Source organism: Opisthocomus hoazin, chromosome Z, assembly GCF_030867145.1.
Source record: "Opisthocomus hoazin isolate bOpiHoa1 chromosome Z, bOpiHoa1.hap1, whole genome shotgun sequence".
Taxonomy (NCBI): Eukaryota; Metazoa; Chordata; class Aves; order Opisthocomiformes; family Opisthocomidae; genus Opisthocomus; species Opisthocomus hoazin.
In genome coordinates, this window is record NC_134454.1 from 19,846,461 (window position 1) to 19,869,421 (window position 22,961).

At 41.0% G+C, this 22,961-nt stretch overlaps 1 long non-coding RNA gene across 1 annotated transcript; it reads left to right on the forward strand.

Annotated features, from left to right (window-relative positions):
- Positions 1 to 41: 41 nt before the first annotated feature.
- On the forward strand, positions 42 to 22,279 carry LOC142358815 (uncharacterized). Its single transcript, XR_012761868.1, has 4 exons — positions 42 to 160; positions 513 to 624; positions 20,075 to 20,295; positions 22,032 to 22,279. It is a non-coding gene; the product is annotated as an uncharacterized LOC142358815 (long non-coding RNA).
- Positions 22,280 to 22,961: the final 682 nt, after the last annotated feature.

Below are 22,961 nucleotides of genomic sequence, written 5' to 3' on the forward strand. Positions count from 1 at the left end.
GCCCCACCCCGCCGCCACCTGCCCGCCCGCCGTGGGCCGCCCCGCCCGGCCCTGACCCCGCTCCGCCGGGCATCGCCGGGGCCGGGCCGGGCCGGAGCGGGGCGGATGGCGGGCTTCCCGGGAAACGGGGGTGTTTTCCTCCGCGAAGAGCCTTGCTGGGGTGGGAAAACCTGTGTTTCTGCAGCAGGGGGTGGGCTTGCCGCCAAGTCACTGGTGTCGGGGGCCGGGGGGGCAACGACGGGCGGGTGCCGGCTTCATGGCCGCTGTAACGCGCGGTGAAGGGAGGGGAGGGGAGGGGAGGGGAGGGGAGGGGAGGGGAGAGGAGAGGAGGGGAGGGGAGGGGAGGGGAGGGGAGCCCCGCGGCGCGGGGAAGGGTGCGACGGCCTGCTGCTCGGGAGCAGTCGCGTTAAGGACACTGCGACGAGTAAAGCTGAACAAACCGTCCCGCGGCGGGTGCGGGCTGGCGCCGGCCTGCGCTGCCCTCCGCCCTGACGGGGGGTCTTTTTCCGTAGGAATTCCTCGACAGAAAGGAGAGTTTTAGCAGCTTAAATCACCGCCCCCGCTGCCTTTTCTGGGAAAACTAGTAGCCGCCATCAGTGCGCTGGAAGGTCTCCAGCCGGCCAGGTGAGCAGCGCCCACCGAACGGTCTGTTCGTGGCCGGGCTGGTCTTAGCGTCGGTCCAGACCGAGGACACCCGCATCAGCGCTCACCTCGGTTACTATGAAATGATCTTCACATGCAGCGGCACAAGAGGCATGGAATGTCTCTCTCAGTTCAGCTCTATCTAATCCGCTGCTGAAGATCATCAGAATTTCTACTGGTGATGGTTTGGAGTTTTTTTAAATGTATAGATATGATTTCCCACCACCTGTCCTTCAACAGGCAAATGAAAACAGACTTCAAACGTGTTTTTATGCATATTTTATACATATGCTCGTTATCAAATAAAATGTTTCAGCCCTTGGAGACCAAAAGGTAAAAGGTGCAGTTGCTCCTGCTTTTGGGTTTGCACTGTAAACATTGCTACCTTTTAATCTGAGACAAGTTTGAAAACCCTGATGAAAGATTTAATCTGTAATGTGATTCTTTGCTTAAAATAAGATTTTAAAAGTACTATGGCTGTTACTACATAAAGAATAATACAGGTGTTTACCTCATGTATCAAGTCAGAAATTACCTCATTTCATTCCTAAACTTGCTATTCAAGTGAAGTAGCAAGACATCATACTTCTTTCACGAGCAGTTACCAATTGCTACTAGCAGGGAGAAAATTACTTCTTGCCAGTGCATCCGCCTATGCCAGAGTTTACTGAGTGAGAGATGAATTGCCACCTGTTTGTTTTTTTGATCCCTTTACATCAGTAAAAGTTAAGAGCTCCATGAATTGTGTGCGGTAGGTACACAGGAAACAGTTTTCGTGACCCCAAACTTAACAGAAGAGTTTTGTGACATGTTCTTTCGATACCCAAGCATAGGATATGCAGTATCGACCGACGGGCGATGCCATGTTGAGGGCGGATAGCTGGTCAGCTACGTGTTCCCGAATCCACAATAACCCTCAGGAGCTTAATGCAGCCACTGTTGCCAAAGGGCCACGAGCCATTTTTGCAGTCTTTACCCACTACTGTTTTTCTCACTGACCGCAGCTGGATCACAAAATAAAAGACAAATTAGTACATAAGACAATACAGTTGACGTGGTGGATTTCCCGTGGATCATAATGGTTTGGGTTTAGGGCTGCCATCCTCCGCAAAAGACTAGGTAACATTATCACACCAGGTAACACAGTATCATGTCGCTTCTTTAGGAGCCCTAATCAAGCTTCCTCAGTGAGATGTTTGATATGTAAACATCTTAATGTTAGATTAATGTATATTCAAGCTTTTAAGTATATCTTCTTTAACTGGCAGTCTCTTATTTAGATGGCAGTCTTTTATTTGTTCTGAACGCAGAGGTATCCCTGGACCTTGATTACAGCTGACACTTCATGTAAATTCAAATCTTGTTTGTATTTAGTTATTCGATAAGCTGGAACTACAGTGAAACTGAACTGTGCTTCCTCCCAAGGAACTGTTTGTACTGATACACACACCTATACCTTCAGCATCTTCAGGGTGCAGCTGTCATTTTAGTTGTTTTTGGAAATATAATCCTCAACAAATCTGCTGTGTTCCACAATTCCTAAGTCAATGGAGCAGAGCTAGAATATTCTACAACTCCACGTCATAAATATCTAAGTATATTTCACATCTCAAAGTAATAATAATTAAATACTCATACAACCAATTGTGTGGAATCATATAGAATGACAGAACCATAGAATCACAGAATCATAGAATGGTTTGGGTTGGAAAGGGCCTTAAAGATCATCTACTTCCAACCCCCCTGCCATGGGCCGGGACACCTCCCACTAGACCAAGTTGCTCAAAGCCCCATCCAACTGGACCTTGAACACTGCCAGGGAGGGGGCAGCCACAGCTTCTCTGGGCAGCCTGTGCCAGTGACTCACAATCCTCACAGTGAAGAATTTCTTTCTTATATATAATCTAAATCTACCCTCTTTCAGCTTGAAGCCATTACCCCTTGTCCTATCACTACATGCCCTTGCAAAAAGTCCCTCTCCAGCTTTCTTGGAGGCCCGTTCAGGTACTGGAAGGCTGCTGTGAACTCTCCCTGCAGACTGCTCTTCCCCAGCCTGAACAGCCCCAACTCTCTCAGCCTGTCCTCATAGGAGAGGTGTTCCCTCCCTTGGATCATTGTTGTGGTCCTCCTCTGGACCTGCTCCAACAGCTCCGTGTCTTTTCTGTGCTGAGGGCTCCAGAGCTGGATGCAGGACTCCAGGTGGGGTCTCACCAGAGCGGAGTAAAGGGGCAGAATCACCTCCCTGCTGGCCACGCTTCTCTTCATGCAGCCCAGGCTAGAGTTGCCTTTCTGGGCTGTGAGCACAGACTTCTGGGTCGTGTTGAGCTTCTCATCCTCCAGTACACCAAAGTGCTTCTTGGCAGGGCTGCTCTCAATCCCTTCTCCACCCAGCCTGTATTTGTGCTTGGCATTGCCCTGACCCATGTGCAGGACCTTGCACTTGGCCTCGTTGAACTTCATGAGGTTCACATGAGCCCACTATTTGAGCCTGTCAGGGTCCCTCTGGATGGCATCCCTTGCCTCCAGCATGTTGACTGCACCACACAGCTTGATGTTGGCAAACTTGCTGAGTGTGCGCTCAATCCGACTGTCCATGTCGCTGACAAAGATATAAACAGCGTTGGTCCCGATATCGACCCCTGAGGAACACCACTTGTTGCTGGTCTTCACTTGGACATCAAGTCATTGACTGTAACTCTTTGAGTGCGACCATCCAACCATTACTTATATGCATTTCTTCTCTTCAAAATGAATGTATCAAGCCAAACTATTTAGGCTCTATATGTATGTCTTAGATATACATATACAGATGCAGGTGGATATATCATTTACTACCTTTCATATTGATTTCTAAATATTGAAATATAGGTTTCTTTTTCTTATCAAATAAATTACTAGTATGATCTTTTTGACAAGGGAGAATGGCACAGAGAGGTCTGGTAAGGAAGTACAGGGCTGTGAACATAGGAAGGAAAGTAGAAGGAAAATGAGTTAAAAAAAGTCCCTAAGACTTCAGAAGAGACATGTGGAAGAATGGAACATCTCAGTATCCTTGAGTATTAACCTTGGAGCAGACTCCTGCTAACCCCATTTCTTGTGTGGGCAAACGGCCGAAGAAGACAAGTGTCTGAAGGTTTTTAAGGTACTAGGCGTTAGTGTGGTTTCTCTGTTTCCTCTGGCAGGGAACAGCAAGAGCCTGCTGTTCCCTCAGAGCAGGTGCTCCAGGAGTAAAGGATGACTGCAGAGCAGGCAGGGTTGTCCCTGGCAGGGCATGGTCCTACAGGGTCTGGTCATAGTGGGGTGAGCCAGGTGCTAGTAGTAGGATGCATTGACAGTCCCAGGCAAGTGATGAACCAGGTTCATCCAGGGACTCCAGCCCGGAGCAAATGGAGATGAGACCAGAAATAGGTCTAGAGACAAGGTTTCAGCTTGAAGCTGAAGTCCATTCAGCTGACAGGGCTAGAGAGGGACCCACCCAGGAGACAAGCTAGCTACTGTGTAGGTTTGAGGTCCATTCAGACAGCAGGGCCAGACTAGTCTGCAGACTAGCACTCTGGCAAGATAGCTGGGGGCCTGGGGCTGAGGTGAAATGGAGACCCTGGGTTCATGGGCAGTGTATTCATTCCCTGGGTGAGGCTGGTCAGGGCCAGTAGGTCCTACAGGTGCACTAGCGGCCTTGACTTTCTCCTGTAATAACTAAAACAATGATGTGGCTAGGTAGGGACTCTCTGTAGGCTGGCTTTGCCCACAGGCTTTTAGATTGTTTTAAAAACTCCTGAACAATTCTAGTCTTCTGGCCAAAAAAAATCTCTTAACCCTTTAACACAAGTTAAGACTTTTTCCTGCTCCACCTCCTTTTATGTTTGAAGTTGGGGATGTCCATAGAGGAGATAAAGGCAATTAACTTGAAACATCACTGGTTTGCTCTCCATCTGCCACCTTGCTCCTTCATGCTGTGACTAATCGAACTGCCAGACATCTCTGTGACACATGGTCAAGCAGGGCAGCTGCTGCCACATCTCCAAGGCAAACACCTCTCCTTCCTGAAAACTGTAGGATTACAATCAAATATGTGGGGTTTTTTTTCTGTGTTATCAATGTAATTTCTAACAGATGTATTTGTCAAAATCTTCTGTCAGTCCTTACAAATGCCTACCACTGTCCTCTGTAAACCTTCCAAAGGAGAAGGCCAGGAGGCTCTGCACTGGATTTCTTACAAAGTCAGAATTATTTGCTGCTGAGTGGGTGATTTTCTAGTCTTTCTTTTTGTCACTTGCTCTTTTTTTAACTTGGTTCAAAGGTAAGCTTGATAGACCTTGAATGCAAATTCAGTTACTTAATACTGGACACATTAAACCTCTTACCATGTTATTTGTGTCCATTGGCTTTTAAATACTGAATATGGCTATATGATTAGAGCATTGCCTATGCAAATACTTTCTATCAGTAGATGTTATCTGTTACGAATACCTATGTAATAGACATTGTATTGCAAGACTTTCTCTTGCCCAACCTAGTTTTATTAGGCAATAAAAATGTTCTCTCTGGCACACAGAGAACTGTATGCTGCTGACCCTAACAGGTGTATCATGACGACAAGGTACTGAGATATTCTTTGGGAAATAAACATCTGTCCTCTCTTATTCTTATCTAGGAGTTAAAGGTATTATGCAACAGGGTATGCAGATTTTGAAAATGCAGGAGGTCTAAAGGGTTCTTTTTCAGAAGGCTCACTTTTTTGCATATGCATAAGGTTTTATTTTGTTATTTTAACATTAAGAATGGAATGATAACCTTTGTTTGTACTTCAGATAGTACACCAATACAAACTGCTAAGATGACAGCTTCAGCAAAAACTTGACTTTTCTTGCAAAGAAAAAAATCTCACATCCCAGATGTCTGGATTTTCAGTTCAACAGGTGTTAATTAAACCAAACATTAGCTTGAAAAACACTGAATAAAAATCCTCCCCTCTTTGCAAAATGGGGTCACAGCTTCTCATCTTTCAGTGTTTCTGTCTTTTCCAGAGTTCCAACAAGATCCGTTAGCAATAGAAAATCAATTACAAAGCAATTTTCCTCTGCTCTGTTTGAGGTAAAAGTTTATGAAGTCTTCTTTATAAATCACAGAAGCTCCAATAAGGGCATTCCTCTTTCCTCTTTGCAGCTCAAAGCAAAAGATTTGGGAAGAAGGAATCCTGCAGTTCCTTACACTGTAAAGCTCGCATTGAGGTTTCTGAGTCCTCATCTGCTTAAAGAGGGCTCCTGCTTCCAGAGCTGTAATGATTTATGATTTTAAAATATCGCTTAAACCAGTTTTGCCAGTTTTGCAAATGAAATACGCGATTCCATCAAAACATACTTCCTACGGGGTTCTAGGTGACCTATCATCTGTTACAGCATTTTGTTTGATCATAGTCTGACTATAGCTACATATACACAGATTTGCCCAAATAAATGCAGATGAAGTGTAGTTTTCTGATTGCATCAATCTAAGATTTCCTTATGCCAAGTCCAGCCTGAAAAAGGGAATGCTTTTCTTGGCTGAAGAAGTTTACCTGGCCCACCAAAGGGAGTGGAAGCACTGGAATTCTGGAAGAATTGGATAAACAACCAGCAGCTGCTAAGGTTGGTTCTGCTATTTTCTTGAAGTATATTTGCAATTGATTAGAGTATCTGATCTTTTACAGACTCGTAATGAGCACAGCTGTGTGAGCTCTTAGGCATACAAGAAGACCGAATCAGCACTGAAGAATCTGGCTCTGAAATCAAAACTGAATAAATACTTTAATGTTACATAATGTCTTAGTTAACATATAACTTAGAAAAAGCTTGAAATGTTGCAATGGTCCAGTTCTGGTATTAGGTATCTTCTTGCTGCTCCTGTTAAAAAAAATGGAAAGTAAAACTACCAAACATAGCTAAACTGTAAGCTTTTAAAAGGATTAGTTCACACATACTAGAGGCTTCTCAGGACTCAGCCATAGTTTCTCTAAACATCCCAGCTCCCGTAAGCATGCTTTACCTTGCTATGGCATGATCTGACCATGACTTACCATTCACTTGTTCTCCTTGAATCCCTCAGGGACTGCACATGATTTGTGCAGCCGTGATTCTGCAGCTCTGGCCAAAGAGCCATGCAATAATGTTGGTTCAGTACAGCCCTCCATTAACGTACTTTGCCTCTTAAAAGGACTTTTTAACATGGTAATGAGCCCCAACTAATTCAGAAATTTGTTATTTAGTGCAGTATGGTAGGGCAAAATGCTGACTCAGGTGGAGAAGGAGCAATGCTCAGACTTTTGGGAGCAGCTGGAAAGGCAGACCGCAGCAAGAAGCTGAAAAACGCAGCTTGGAATATCTACTTTACAGACCACAGTCATTAGGAAATGCTGGTCGCTGTCAGCACGGTTTGTGTAGAAGTAGGATGGTGCAGTAAGCAACTGGTGAGAGTGGAGCTCAAGACAGGACTGACCAGTGGCAAAGAATAACAGAAAAGAACTGAGGAGGAGTTAGGAATAACAGTAAGCATAGTGCTGAGGGAAAAAAAAAAACAAAAAACAAACAAGTAACTACCTATTTGCTAAATAAGATATATGTCCTAGGGAGACAACAGTGACTTTTAACATTCTAGATGTATATTCTAATGCGTATGTCTAGAGACTATGTTAAACCTGCAAATGAAATCCTAAATCTTCATTTCATGATTTACAGTGTTTCATTTTGTTTGGATGTAAAATACAGCAAATAGGTCATAATCTCTCTTTAACATAGCATGGCAGAATGATGGGGTAGCTAAGAAATCTCAGATGTTACTAACAGTTCCTTTGCTGTATTTTAACATAATGATGACATACAAAGGATCCACTATCTCATATAATTTTCTCATTACAGCCCTTCTTTCAAAGAACAACATGGTAAAATATTAACTAATAGATGAAGAGAAGCAAGAGGGAATTGGAATTTCCACATTACTAGCTTCTGAAAATTATATAGTTTCATATTACACCTGGTCTATACCTGTTACCCATGGATTAACCTGAAATGTGTATCTTGATTTTCCAGTGGACTCTGAGTTAATTAAGAGCAGTCTGTTAATTTATTACGGTAGTGATGAGAACATTACAGATCATCATCTTCTAACAGTGCTAATGTATTAGCCTGCCTAAGTGCAAATATTTAAAATGTATCTTTCTGTGCTTACATTTACCAATTGCAAAATGGCATTATGCAACTCTGTCTTTGGCAATCTCTTTAAAAAGCTGAAATAAATAATAGAATCAATTCACCTTTTCTTTTTACTTGATTAATATTAACACAAACCAGAAACAGGCCCTATGAAAATGTTGCAGAGGGAAAGAGCACAATTGCACTTCCTCATCTGAATGACAACTGCTTTATAAAACAATGTGCCTCCACACTGACCTCTGCCATGTGATCGTAAGGAGCTTCCAGAAACAAAAAATCATGATCCTCCTTACTGCTGCAATAGAACATTTGCCCTCTGTTGGTCAACGTCAAGTCTAGGATATAATTAAAAGACAGAAATATGTCTTTTCAAAGAAACAGTCTAGGCTCAGTCGTAGGGAAAACACTGGTCAAGGAGCATGGATTAATACGGTCTGTACCTTCTTGACTAAGCAATTTTTAATCAAGGCAAGCAATATGCACTGTTAAATGGGACTTAGTACTCAGAAGGTCTTAAAGTAATAAAATGGAATAGTGGCAATGAAATGCAAAGAATAAACTCTTTCTGCTTCCCTGGTCATATCTCATTGCGTTAACTCCTTTAGTCACATATGAAATAACCAAACGGTTAAACTCAGGTCACTCGTTTTTAAGGAGCAGATAGCAGAACCTGAAAAATTGTTACCTTCCATTTTAAATTTCTGACCAGTACCAATTAATATGTGTCATACTTCTCTAAGCACTTTTGTTTATTAACTAGCCTGAACATTTCAGTGATTACTAAGCAGAAAACAATAGAAGAAATTAAACAGACAATGGACAAAGAGACCTGAAATAATTGTGCGGAGTTAAGAGACTTTAGAGCAGTATAATGATCTGCAAAGAAAGAGTAATCGATCTATGAAAACATATATGAATACTAAAGTTTATGAACACAACAATTAAATGTTCAATGAAATAGATGGTTCTCCAGTGAAGAATGGAGAATTTACAACAGTCTAACTAAAAAAATCTGAGAATCACAGCTTTAAGGATTCTGTTTCCTTCTAAAATAATGTTACTTGTCTGAGGTTATAATCCCATTCAGAAGTCAATGCAGATACATCCCTAGTAAGAACACAAAACATTTCATGACTCTCCCTGTGACTACATTAAGCCATTTGCATAAATTTATTTGCTGCCCTATAAAATGTGAAGTAAATTATTCACTAGCAAATAATGTCAAACTGGTATTTCTTTTTCCAGTTCTCATGAATAACATTCTTCATAATCTTTTTGCGTAAGAAAGACCCAATAGAGGCAAACATACCGTCAGTTATATGATTGTACTTAGCAGAGAACAAAAAACCCTTAGCAAGAAGTAAAAAGTTAATGCAAAATCTAATATCCCTTGTGTCCCTCCATCTCCTTCCACCCATCGCTGTGTCTGCACCTCCCCCCCGAGTGATCCAGTCACATTTCACTATATGGTCCTCTGCCCTGCAGAACTTGGTGAACTTGTTTTGATAGCAGATTTAGAAGCAGATTGCTGTTGGGTTGTAAACTACTTCATGTACACTTGTTATAGGTTGAATAAACCCTCTTCATGATCCTCGCCTTCTGATACATCTCCGTATTCGTCTTTGCCAGCTTTAGAGGGCTTCAGGCAGCTAAAGTGCCATGGAAAGGCTGTTGGGATGGAGTGAGGGAGGGCTTTTGGTGGGAGGGGATCTGCCAGCTTCCCTAGTAAGTATTATCAGTGTGTGCTTGGTTTTGTGAAAGAACAGAACATTAAATCTGAGTGTCACTTTACATTGATCCAGGGATGTATACAAGTAGTTCACAGACCTGTCATGGATACCATCCCAGTTTTAAAAATAATGATTAACAGTGTGAGAAACATCTGTTTCATAGCTGTTTTTAGAAATAACAACAATGAAAAGCACTATTTTAATGCTGACCGTCTTTCAAACTTAGTCAGTTTTGTTCTGAAATGTGGCCAGTATTTTGCACTTTTGGTTTATCCAGGACTATTGAATGATGTCAATTTTTAGTGAAATAGATACAGAACTGGTATTTAATAGGGGTAGAAATATTTCCATTTATTAAAAGAGTGTCTTTCTTTTACCTGTCTACTCCACAAAAACCTCTGAACATTAAATCATTAACATCCTATCTTCCATAACTCAGATATGTTTTCCAATAACTCATATTCTATTTTAACAGTCATTTCACTCCCATATTAAGTAAAGTACAGTACACACTACCGTTGCCTTTTACTTTCTGTGGAATAGAATATTTTTCTCTTTTAGATAGTTACCAACATATTTTTTTTCCCCACAAATAAAAAATAAGAAGCTGAGTATCTCGCTTCCCATGATGGTCTCATGTGCCAAGAGTAACTTGTTTCCCATGCTTTTATACCTTTATATTCTTCTGTAATGGAGATGGTTATGTTGTCATGCCTCTCTTTAGCCCTTTAGATCAGTTAAGCAGCCCAAGAGTTGGTGAAACAAAAGTGTTTCCAGCTTCTTACAACTCAAGAGAGGTTGTTATCAGAGTATACAGTTGTCTAACTATGCAAGATCAAATCTTTTCAATTTTTTCTTACAAGTGGCATTTTGTTCTGCCCATGATCAGAACTTTTGGTAAAATATATGCACTTCAGAAATGGACTTGGTTATACTTGGAAGTTTGTTGAGCTTCAGATGACAAAAAATAAACAGCCAGAAAAAGTGTTAAGAGTTGCCATGAAATACAAACAGATAATGGGAAGAGGTAAAGAAATCAACGAGGCAAGAAGGGGATTTAGTATTTGTACTTTTCTATGCAGGATAACAGGAAGGATACTGAAAAAAGTTTCAAATCCTTGTTCCTTCTGGCATAAACTCTGCCAAAAAGGGAAAAAAGTTACTTGCTGTAATTGCAGCCTTTTCCCATAATCAGTGCTTTTGTGCATGAACAGCAGATTGGTGCTCCATCCTCCAAACCCTGTTCAGGCTTTCAGCCAGCACCGGCATCATATGGCAGCAGGCAGGATCCTAGGAATCAAGTGATTTCAAAGACTTGCCTTCCTGCTGGAGCTTGGAACATGAATGTACCAGGGCACTGCAGAGGATCTAGCTTCTACAAATTATAATTGTCCTTGTCTTAGTTCTTTCATTTTTTCGCCTTATATACCTTTCCTTTTTCTGCTTCTTTTGGTTTCTTGTTTCTGCTCTGCTGTCCCCATTTGCCTTTTGTTTTCTTCAAAGTTTTCTTTTAGAGCAGCTTACCCCTTGCTCTGTTATTTCCTTTGATTAATCACATTTATCTTCTTTCCACCTTTTTATCTGTTCCACCTTTCCACTGCAACACCAGTCTTGAGACCTCACTAAACACTGCCGAGGACTCTTTATTTACAGTTCACCCTCTGGTTGTATATGTCTTTATATATTGACTCCTTACTAGCTCTCATTTTTATATCCTAATTCTGTGGATCAAAATAATAGCACTGATTAAGCCACCTTCTCGTCTCCAAAACCACAGGCATTAATTTTAATGCACATGGGTCTGTAGAAATAACTATAATATTTGCTTTAAAAAAAACCCTCATATAACAAGCAATACCTAGCAAGGCTAGTTACGATTACTATCTTCTTCTGCTACTTGTGGTATTACATGTCACTAGTACTCTATTATTTAGAAAAACTAGCTTTAGTGTCCTACTGTAGCATAATATTGTATTGATACATAATTCAGCATTACAAATTTTTTTGAAGTTAACTGTGAGTTATTAATCGGTAGGACATGAATAGTTTTATCTCTAGCACTGCATTATCTCACTGTTGTCAAGAAAGGAAAATTCACCTTTCCTTCTCTTTTTTTGCCATCTTTTCTGCTGTTCTCATTTGTGAGTTTCCTCCTCCTTCCGTGGATGATGAACCATTTCATCTCACTAATCATGCAGGAAACCATCTTTCTTTTTCTGGATTAGTTTTCTGTTTAGTTAATGAGTTTGACCAGCTAACAGAGAAGTCTAGTAAGTGGTGGGAGTGTCTCAAAGTGAGAGAGGGAGAAGCAGCAGCAACAAGCTGTTAGATCCACACATGTCATTTATTGAAATTGCAGTCTTAGTTGTAGGACTTCCATTTACTAAAAAACTTACATAGAGTAGTAACCTAAAATGCCTGAACTCTCTTTCAGTAGTTTTGGCTGGGGAGGGGAAAATGGACTTTATTGTACAGGAGTTTTTCTTTTGCCAGAGTCAGGCACTTAATCAGTTGAATTTAATTCTTTGTAAAACCAGCTGTAAATTAACCTGAAAACTCTTACTTACAACATATATGAAAACAAGTACGAGTCATTGAAGTATTTATTTTGCAGAATTTCTCCTACCCCAAAAAGGAACAGAAATACGTAAGGCAGGTTCATAGAATCATAGAATGGTTTGGGTTAGAAGGGACCGTAAAGATCATCTAGTTCCAACCCCACCGCTGTGGGCCAGGACACCTTCCACTAGACCAGGCTGCTCAAAGCCCCATCCAACTGGACCTTGAACACTGCCAGGGAGGGGGCAGCCACAGCTTCTCTGGGCAGCCTGTGCCAGTGACTCACAATCCTCACAGTAAAGAATTTCTTTCTTATATATAATCTAAATCTACCCTCTTTCAGCTTGAAGCCATTACCCCTTGTCCTATCACTACATGCCCTTGCAAAAAGTCCCTCTCCAGCTTTCTTGGAGGCCCGTTCAGGTACTGGAAGGCTGCTGTGAGCTCTCCCTGCAGACTGCTCTTCCCCAGCCTGAACAGCCCAACTCTCTCAGCCTGTTCCTCATAGGAGAGGTGTTCCCTCCCTTGGATCATTGTTGTGGTCCTCCTCTGGACCTGCTCCAACAGCTCCGTGTCTTTTCTGTGCGGGGGGCTCCAGAGCTGGATGCAGGACTCCAGGCGGGGTCTCACTGGAGTGGAGCAGAGGGGCAGAATCACCTCCCTCGACCTGCTGGCCACACTGCTTTTGATGCAGCCCAGGCTAGAGCTGACTTTCTGGGCTGTGAGCGCACGCTGCTGAGTCATGTTGAGCTTCTCATCAACCAGTAGCCCCAAGTGCTTCTTGGCGGGGCTGCTCTCAATCCCTTCTCCGCGCAGCCAGTGTTTGCACTTGGCATTGCCCTGACCCATGTGCAGGACCTTGCACTTGGCCTCGTTGAACTTCGTAAGTTTCACATGGGCCCACTGTTTGAGCTTGTCAGGGTCCCTCTGGATGACCCTCTGTTCATGCCAACGCACCAGAGTAGACTGTTGCACAGCTTCATAAACTGTAAACCACGTCTTGCCATTTGCTCTTACACTGCCAATTAGTGTAGTCTGATGACTAATACAAATCTGATGAGTGTCTGACAGTGACACTCCTGCGAGCTGGTTGCCGTAGCTGTCAGACCTAACCTGTATTTCATTTTGCCTTGGAGCAGAGGAATGCATTCCCTTCTGGAAATGCTGGGGTAAGGTCTTAGGATCATTTGATTAAGCCTTTTGAGGTCTTACAAAGTATACTCAGTGTTACCAGTGCCTTGTCAGCGTCCCATGTGTTTGTAAGCTTGCCTTCCTTTTTTTGTTTCTCTTTTTTTTCTAGCTTACCAAGTTCTTTGTGTGGATGCAACTGCAAATAAGAAGCAATGTTGCAGTGTACAGTTATTATTATTACATAGGAGTGTTTACAGCAATTTGATGGGGAGGCTAAGAATGATGGGGTTGTAGGATCTTAGGGAAGATGGGAAGCTCACAGCAGCTCATTTAATTTCTGTATAAATTCAAAATGTACTCATGTCACATCTCTCTCAGCAAGAACACCAAAAAAGGAAGAGAGAAAGGTATTTCCATCTACAGCTGGATACTGTTAGCAGTGCTTTTTCTAAAGAATGTGGGAATTCCCAGAATGCCTTTTAAACTGGAAAGCAGAGACGCACAGCCTACAAGTATGACAGGAGTCAGCTTCCTTTTATCCAGTCGTGGTTGTAGGGTGTGAGACTCTTTTCATTCATCGGATTTCTTAACAGCAGCTCCCATATTCAGCCAGTTTAATTCCTTTAATTTGAAATGATTCAGAAAAGTGCTATTTTAAAATTAATTTTTAAACTTTGTAAAAAGAGTTTAAGAGACAAACAAATTAAAAGTTGTACTAGTAAAAGGATGGAGATGAGAACATATGGACAATGAGATCCACATAACCAGGGATGGCTTGAACTGATCACTATTGAGAATGAGAGATCTCACACACTCTTCCGTTCACACCAGGTGCCTAGCGCTTTTGTGATGTTTCTGTGCACTGAAAGGCCCCTTCTATGTACTGAATCAACCTCCTAGTTTGTCAGAAAATTATCTTTTTTTTTTTCAGTGACTTGATTAATAAGCTGAGTTGGCTCAGATGGGGGGTATAGTAAGCTCCAGAGCTGATGCAAGCTAAATGATAGAAGCAAGTGTGTGGGACTCTGTGTGTGTGTGTGTGCAAAAGAAATGCAATCGCATCTCAGCAGGAGCAAGCCGTTGGATTGACTGAAGCCGTGTTAGGAGAAACACCTGATATTCAACACAAATGGCACTCACTGTCCCCTACATTTAGAAGCAGATAGCAAAAGATGACTGTGTACACTGTGAAAAGGCTGATCTTCTGTTTGGATATGCCTTTGAAATGCATAGAATGTCACAGTTCATTATCAAGCTACATTTTGGAAAGCACAGTATTTGGGTGCAGCCCGATATCAGGACTTGCATGTGTGTTTTAATAATCCTACTGTTTCGTTCTAATCGGGTTACTTCACCAGTGCTACAGTTATGTTAGGTGCACAGTTCCCTCCACATCTGCTTCCCCCACGTTAACACTCTTCATATTGTTAGTCTTGGGCTGAAAGAGTGCTTTAGAATGTTTACTGCAATACCATATACCATTTCCTACATCTGTCACCCCTACTAACACTGTTCGCTCCTCTGTCACGCACTGTTTCCTTCCCTTTGTTCTTTATACTGGAATATCCCATCCAGTACATTTGAGCATCCAGTTGGAACATGCACTCTTCTGTACATGCTGTAGCTGTCTGATGTAGCTTTATTTCTAATATTTGTAAAGACTTTATCACTGTGTAAAATGGTAGGCAATTTTTTTCCTTTTTGCTATTCTTTTTAGTATCAGTGAGCCAATTAATTGCATGTACGTTTGTGGAAGAACAACTTGGCTCAATGCCTTTGACTTCTAGCTGTTAAGAGCCATTTTTTATTTCAGGCATAACGACTAAACCAAAAAAAAGCGATTGCATAGAACACATCAGAAACTGAAAAATGGGGATTAGCTGGTGCCACAGCTCACAAAAGAATTAACAGACAACATTGCATGACCCAAAGCATTTCACCATCTGTACTTCGCAACACATGGAAGAGCACACTGAAGTGATAAAAGGGACACAAAGGAATAATAATAAAAGGCATGTTAGCTTGGGCTTAGCTGGAAAAGAATATTGCTTGTAGTAATATGCTCTGAGATCAAATGAAGAATTTGCTTCTTTTAATAATCAAATATAAGGATGAGCAGAGTAACACTAATTTAGCGGTCTGTGCTTTCAAAAACCTGCATGTTCAGCTGGTTTACTGATTTTAACTGAAGTTCTAATTCAAGACTCTGGTCCTACAATTAATTCTACAATGTCCTAAGATTTTGATCTGGTTAAAAAAATTACAAGAATTATAAGCCATGCCAGGTGTGCAAGCCCAAATAAACCTAAAAAAAAAAAAAAAAAACCAAAAAAAATCTGCATTCTTTGTTCCTGTGCAAGGTCCTGCATGTGGGTTGGGGCAATCCCAGACGCAAGTACAGGCTGGGGGGAGAGTGGCTCGAGAGCAGCCCTGAGGAGAAGGACTTGGGGGTACTGGGGATGAGAAGCTCAACATGAGCTGGCAATGTGCGCCTGCAACCCAGAAAGCCAACTGTATGCTGGGCTGCATCAAGAGAAGCGTGGCCAGCAGGGTGAGGGAGGGGATTCTGCCCCTTTGCTCTGCTCTTGTGAGACCTCACCTGTAGTACTGCGTCCAGCTCTGGAGCCCCCAACATAAGAAGGACATGGATGTGTTGGAGTGGGTCCAGAGGAGGACCACGAAGATGATCAGAGGGCTGGAGCACCTCTCCTACGAGGGCAGGCTGAGGGAGTTGGGGCTGTTCAGCCTGGAGAAGAGAAGGCTGCAGGATTACCTTATAGCAGCCTTCCAGTACCTGAAGGGGCCTACAGGAAGGATGGAGAGGGACTATTCACAAGCGTGTGAAGTGATAGGACAAGGCGGAATGGCTTTAAACTAAAAGAGGGCAGATTTAGATCAGATATTAGGAAGAAATTCTTCACCATGAGGGTGGTGAAACACTGGCACAGGTTGCCCAGAGAAGCTGTGGATGCCCCCTCCCTGGCAGTGTTCAAGGTCCAGTTGGATGGAGCTCTGAGCAACCTGGTCTAGTGGAAGATGTCCCTGCTCATGGCAGGGAGGTTGGAACCAGATGATCTTTAAGGTCCCTTCCAACCCTTACCATTCTATGATTCCATGATTATACCGGGATTGTCTTTTTTGCATATGAAACTCTCAAAGCGCAGTGAAGTCACATGGGCATTGCAGAGAAATTGTGCAGACAGCACGCTTAAACCTTCCTCTTCTCAAAACCTCTCCTCAGAGGGTAATTCAATAAATAATCCAACATTTTTCCAGGATTTGTATTTATATCCATGACAGAGTGACTATTTTCTGCTTTGAACACATCTCACTTAGCAGCAAATGGGAATTTAGAGCTAAACTGGTACTCTGCCACATTTTGCACATTTGGGAGAAAAGGCAGAATTGCAAGAGAATTAAGCTGATGAAAGACGTTCACTTTTGTGGAATTTCTGACCCTTTGTTATCTTTCCTTGGATGACCTCTGGATTGGAGCTGTCATTGATGTCATTCAAGTTAAAAACCTTGGACTATTGTCTCTTAAAATGTCATCATTACCCTGGACAGATGTTTGAAAGTCCCTTTATATCTTAAAAAACAAGGCAGAAAAAAAAATCAAGAACTTGCTCTTTGGAAATATTTTATGTTGATATATGTCATGTCAACATCCAGCAGATTAGTACATATATTCCACCATTGCACAGTGGGGGGAAAAAACAACAACAAACACCCCCCAAGCTCCATCCCTCATCCCAGTTTACTGCCATTACAGAAACCTGTCCTGTTGCAGTACTAAATTGGCACATGAGGGTTCATAATCTCTTATCAGGATTGGGACTTCTCATGGGAAGGAAGAGTAATGGGATTGAAAATAAGATATGGAATGGGTATGCAGAAATAGAATAATAAAAAGCAATCAATGTAAGAAGCTGATTTTTTTAAATGCTGTGAGAACAGAAAGACCAGAAAAAAGATTTTCATGAGTGTTCAGATGCTTTTTTAAAAAACATTATCCACAACGTACCCTGCTACTGGATGTATTTCCTTTCATAACTTGTAAATCATATATATCAGCCTGCAGGTAGTATTTATTCCATGAGTGATTTTAGTCTTTTGCATTTTGTGTATTTTTAATAAAGTCAGAACATACCAAGATGAGAATAATACCCTGCACATCAGAAACATTACTAGTTTAATCCTTGTTAATTCCAGCACAGCAAATGCTATTCTTCATTGTTTTACAGATTAAAAAAAAAAAAACCCACAAAAAACTTCAGTTAAGTGTCAGGTGAAGTCAGTGAGAATATTTTTGGACTTCCTCAGTTACTCTGATGTTCTAGGTATTATTATGATGCTATTAATGGGATGGATAGCCGAGTCTGAGGACAACAAAGGCTACATGATACCATGTGAGCCCCCAAACATACTAATCTTCAAGAATTGCTTCACTGAGAAGTTCCAAGATCTTCAAAGGTTCTGAATTCATGTTGCTTCTCAGAGCTGTGACAGCATCAGTGCTTTGAATTTCATTAAAATAAAATAAAATTAAAAAATCCTTGTCAAGAATTGTGTAGACTTCTAAACTGAAAATAAAGCAATCAAATTAAAATCAAGTCAAAATTTCTGTATTTAGTTACATTAACTCTCAGAATCATCAGTCTTTAAAACTTCAAATGTAAGATTTATCCATTTCATGTTCCTTCTGATTACTTACAAATCACAACTTACTAAAGGATTCTGTGTATATAAGCTGAAGTTGGCTAAAAGTTTTACTATTGAAACCAAATTATTTGATGTTTGAAACAAGATCTTAAAGGCAAAAATGAGATTTCCGGCTTTGTATTCCTTTCTTCTACAAATGCTAACCTTTTATGTCTCCCTATAAGATATAACAATTTAGAATTCAAATGAACAATTAGACGTGTGGCAACTCCTAGTTAGTACAAATTGTATTTGATATCCAGTTTCTCAGGAATTCTAAACCCAGTGCAAATTCTAGAAAATAGCATTCCAAGGCAATGCTTTGGGCTGTATACATTTGGCCAGTCTTTTTCCTTTATACGTTTGGTGCAGTGAACTGAAGGTAAAGCTATTTCAGCTGCTTCCTGTATTATCACATACAGGGGTTTTAAAGACAAAAGGTGCTAGAATAAACAACACAGGTGATGGGAGAAAGGCTTTTATTTTTGTTTTTTTTTAAAGAAGCTTTCTTGATTTCCACTTGTGGTCACGGGAGCACTAGACTTTCCTTCAGGCTGCCTATTCTTTTTTGTCGGCTTGTGCCAGGGTCCAGGTCCATCACACTTTGGGGGTTTCTCAACTCGAAAAAGCTGTTTGATGACTGTTCCCTGCATCAGGACAACAGATGTCTTCTTTTGATTGGAGAAAGTTGCCAAACTGTTAGTTTCTCTGATGCTTTTGGAAAAAATACAGTAGTTCATCCAAACCAATTTATCTTCCTGGTTCTAAATCACTTACAGCAATCACTCCGCCTAAAACAGACTTTCAGCTCTTTCATGGCATCCTGCAGTCAGTACTTACCCAGTTAGTGCCCAGCGTTTTCCTCTCGGCTCCTCAGTTAACTTTCTTGGGCAGAGAAACACTCTTCAAGACAACAGTGAAAAAAAGCTCTCTCATTCACCTGCTCAGTTAAAAAGGTTAGAATGCGTTTCTGCATGAGGGCTTTATAAAGAAACCTAATTTATTTTTCTCAGTTCGGCCCTCAAATCAGACAACGGCAAAAAAGGACAGTGGCGGTTAAATGCCACTTGTCTGCAGTCTCACCTTTGTCAGAGCCTGGGTGGATCCAGCAGACAGTTCACAGAGGTTAAATTTATGGTTTAAATGCAAGCAGTTAGATTACTGACAGAGCCAAGCCTTACTGTCTTTCTGGTGTTGCAGTCTGAGCAGGTTAGTCATTCTTTGTGTGGAAGCAAAGACACATTAACTGCTTGTGGACAAGACAAACGGAAGATAAAGACTGCCACCTATTGCGTCCTGAAATAAAACACTGTTTCTGCATACAGCAAAAGAACATGCTGGCAATCCAATGATGCAACAAAATAAGCAAACAGTGCAGAACTTTTTTTCCTAGGGGCTGTTTAATGCACTAAAATAGACTTCTTTTCTTCTGGCTGTCCTGAGTACAGTGCTCCAGCCATGTCTACCACTTTCCCAATAAAAAGATTTTGGTTGCCCTAACATATAACTTTTTAACTAAGTGGGATATGTCTTGACTCTACGCCTAATTTATAAATTGAAAAACTTTCCTGTATTTCAGTGGATATTGGCATCAACAAATCAAATTACTAGCAGGTATAAAGCACTTGGGTGAGGTAATTAATTAAAGATGTATTTGCATCCATTTTAGGGTAAACTTACATAAATACTTTATTTACAGTGGATGGAAAGATGATGTTCTGCATTCTTTGTCATTGTTTGAATATTCGTCTTCACCATGTCATTATCCTGGGATTTTCTGCATATAAAACTCTCCAAGTTCAGTGAAGTCACATGGGTGCTCCAGAGAAAATGGGCAACCATCATGAAAATTTTGAACTAGAACACCATTAAAAATAGGTCAGACAACTAACTGTACTGAAAGGAACACAACTTCACTGACACAGAGGGGAGACAAGGTAACCTGATTATGTATTATTAATTTTTCATCCCTTTTGCACTACAGTACAATCAGGATTCTTCACCATCTGTCCAGTATTAGTGGAAATTATCATTCAACTTTTCATAAAACTGACAGCAAGAACATGACCAAAGAAAACCTCAGTGTCACCAAATAATGCAGTGTGATTTAATGTTTCCTCTTAGATACTAATGAACCTTTGACTGCTCTGCAACTGACTGAAGGGAGATCAGAACGTGGGCCTCTAAGATTTCATGCTCAAGTAGACTTGCAGTGCACTGTTCCAGCGCTATGGCCCTGCAGAGCCCATGGACATCCTTCAACCAGGACAGCATAGCCTCTCTATCTGACCCTGACAATTTTTGAGGGAAGAAAGCTATTGGCTGAAAGAACACCGTCTGGATAGGTAAGCTTTTTAATGAAAGTGATCAATATTAAATACACTAAGGTTTCCTCTATGTTTAATATAAAATGTCAAGAATAAATATATATAAAAATACTTAATGTGAATTCTCAACTTAGAAGTTCTATTTATGATTATCTAGTCCGGCCTTTGTAACAGGTGCAGATATATTCTGGGAATTTCTACATCAAGCCAATAACTTCTGTCTGAGTCAAAACACTCAAAATGCTTTTGATCTGGATATAACATCACTAACAAAAGGAGGCTACCTACTGACTATATCCCTGGGTAAATTAACTCCCTATTTGTACCATTACTGTTTTTACTGTACATTATTCCCAGTTAAAAGATGCCTAACTTCTTGTCACAGAAATGTTTAACAGCTACAAATTTTCATAAGTGAATGAATTTCCAGAACACTAAGAGATATAAGCTTACATTTTGATGTCAAAATTTTTAAGATGAAGACACAATGACAAAGATGTAAAATTGAAAAGATTCATAGTTCAAAAAAAAGTTATGTTTCCTCTGTAGTCTACACAACATGTATTATGTAACACTGCTAAATTGCACACTGTTAATTAAACATACAGGCTAGAGAAAGTTTCAGTGAGGATTACATTCGAACAGCCAGCACTCATGTCCTGATTTATAACCCAATGCAGTATAACAGAAACTGCAGCAAATTGCACAGTCCAGACAACAGTATCAGGAACGTGGAAAAATCTGTGTCGTTTGCCAACAGCTTCTCTGCCTTGGGCTAGCAGCGCTTTGCTTCTGGTGTTTGCTGCCATCTCATGTGTTTTAACCAGTATTGCAGTGGAATTCTACAAAAGAACTTTTTCTGCCTGAAAAGTGACCGTACTTTAGATAGCTATGCTACTGTCATGTTAAGCAAACATGTTGCTTAAAATTCTGAAAAGAATTCGTAGTATTATTGCTACACAATATTGAAGTAATACATTAAACCCAAAAAAGATATATTCTGCACCAATTGAGGTGAAACACTATGATGTGTCCAGCTTTTGGCTTCCCAGTATATGAAAGACGTTGACATAGTTAAGCAAGTCCAGTGAAAGGCCACAAGACTGTCAGGGGCTGAAGCATATGACACACGAGGAGTGACTGAGGGAGCTGGGTTTGTCCAATCTTAAGAGGACTAGGCTTCATGGTGATCTTCTTGCTGTCCACGATCACCTAGTGGGAGGGCACAGAAAAGATGGAGCCACCTTGGGAACACACAGTGATAGGACATGACTAACATATAACCTGCAGTACAGGAAATTCATATTGTATCAAGAAAAAGTTTTCACCATGAGTGGTACAACACTGAAACAGGGACCCAGAGGTTTCACGGAAGACAAACTCATAACTTAAACAGACGTCAACTACTGAAACAGGAGGGGCTTTTGGCCTCTGCCAAGAGGAGTGAATGAGAGAAGATACTTACAGTATCATACAGCAGAAAGGCCACTTTTTGGTCAGAAGTTTGTGCTGCCAAGAAACTGTATCAACAACGTAAAAAAAGCAAGGGAACTTATGGGTTGCATCCTTATTTCTCAAAATTCATGAAATTGGCATTCTACAATCGCTGCTCGGGGACTGCCTGTGAACTGGTCATCAGGTAGTGAAAAAATTCTATTGTGTGTAGTTTGTTTTGCATATTCATTATTATCAGTTGTATTATTACCAGTATTTACTGTGTTGCCTTATTAAACTGTCTTTATTTCAACCCACAGGTTTCCCCTTTTGTCCACTTCTCCTCCCTATCCCGCTGAGGGGGAAGGAAGGGGAGGGGTGAGCGAGTGGCTGTATAGTGCTGAGTTACTGGCTGCCAGGTTAAACCACGACAGAGATCATGTTTTGAAAACACTCCTAAGTCATCAGCCTTTTGTGCTTTATCATTGAATCGAGGAGCAGAGAACAAACTGAATGAGAAACTGCATTCAAATGCGCTGTTTTCCTGTAAGCATTAAATAAACATTTTCTTCATGCCACCAAAGGCTCGAGGAAGAGGGTAACAACTTCCTCTGTTTCTCCTACTTATATTCAGCGAAACAAAATTCCTTTCCTTAAGCAGATGAGGATGACTCCCTTTAGACACTGCTGGACATAGTGGTGCTTTACAGAGATATTTAAAAATACAGTTGCATGAGTTTCCTTGGGACTGAAGATACAGTACATACAGTACCAACAACATTTACTGTATAGTACTGTGCCCAAATGACAAAACAGCATGGAATTCTCTGAGCACAGCAAAATTATAGCATTAGATATGTTCCTTTAACAAAACAAAACAAAACAAAACAAATACTTTCAGATTCCTTTTGTACTGAAAAAAGTCTTTGGCACAAATTCAAGTGTAAAGTAAGACTTCTTTTAACATAACACATATGATTGAGGAAGCACATCTGAAAAGGACTTGTCCTTTATCTTTTAGTAATTTTTCAGTACTTTCTTGAACACAGAAAATGGAAGCTAAAATGCAAGATAACAGAGATCATCAATTAATAAGAAAAATCAAAGCGTATCAGTTTAAAAAAAGGCTGATTTTAGCAGCAACCTGAACAGCCAAAATTACACCGTACCATCGCACTTTATAAGGTAAATGCATGACATACAGCATTGTGAGGCTTAGTCACTAGAAGCAACACCTAAGTTTCAGAAAC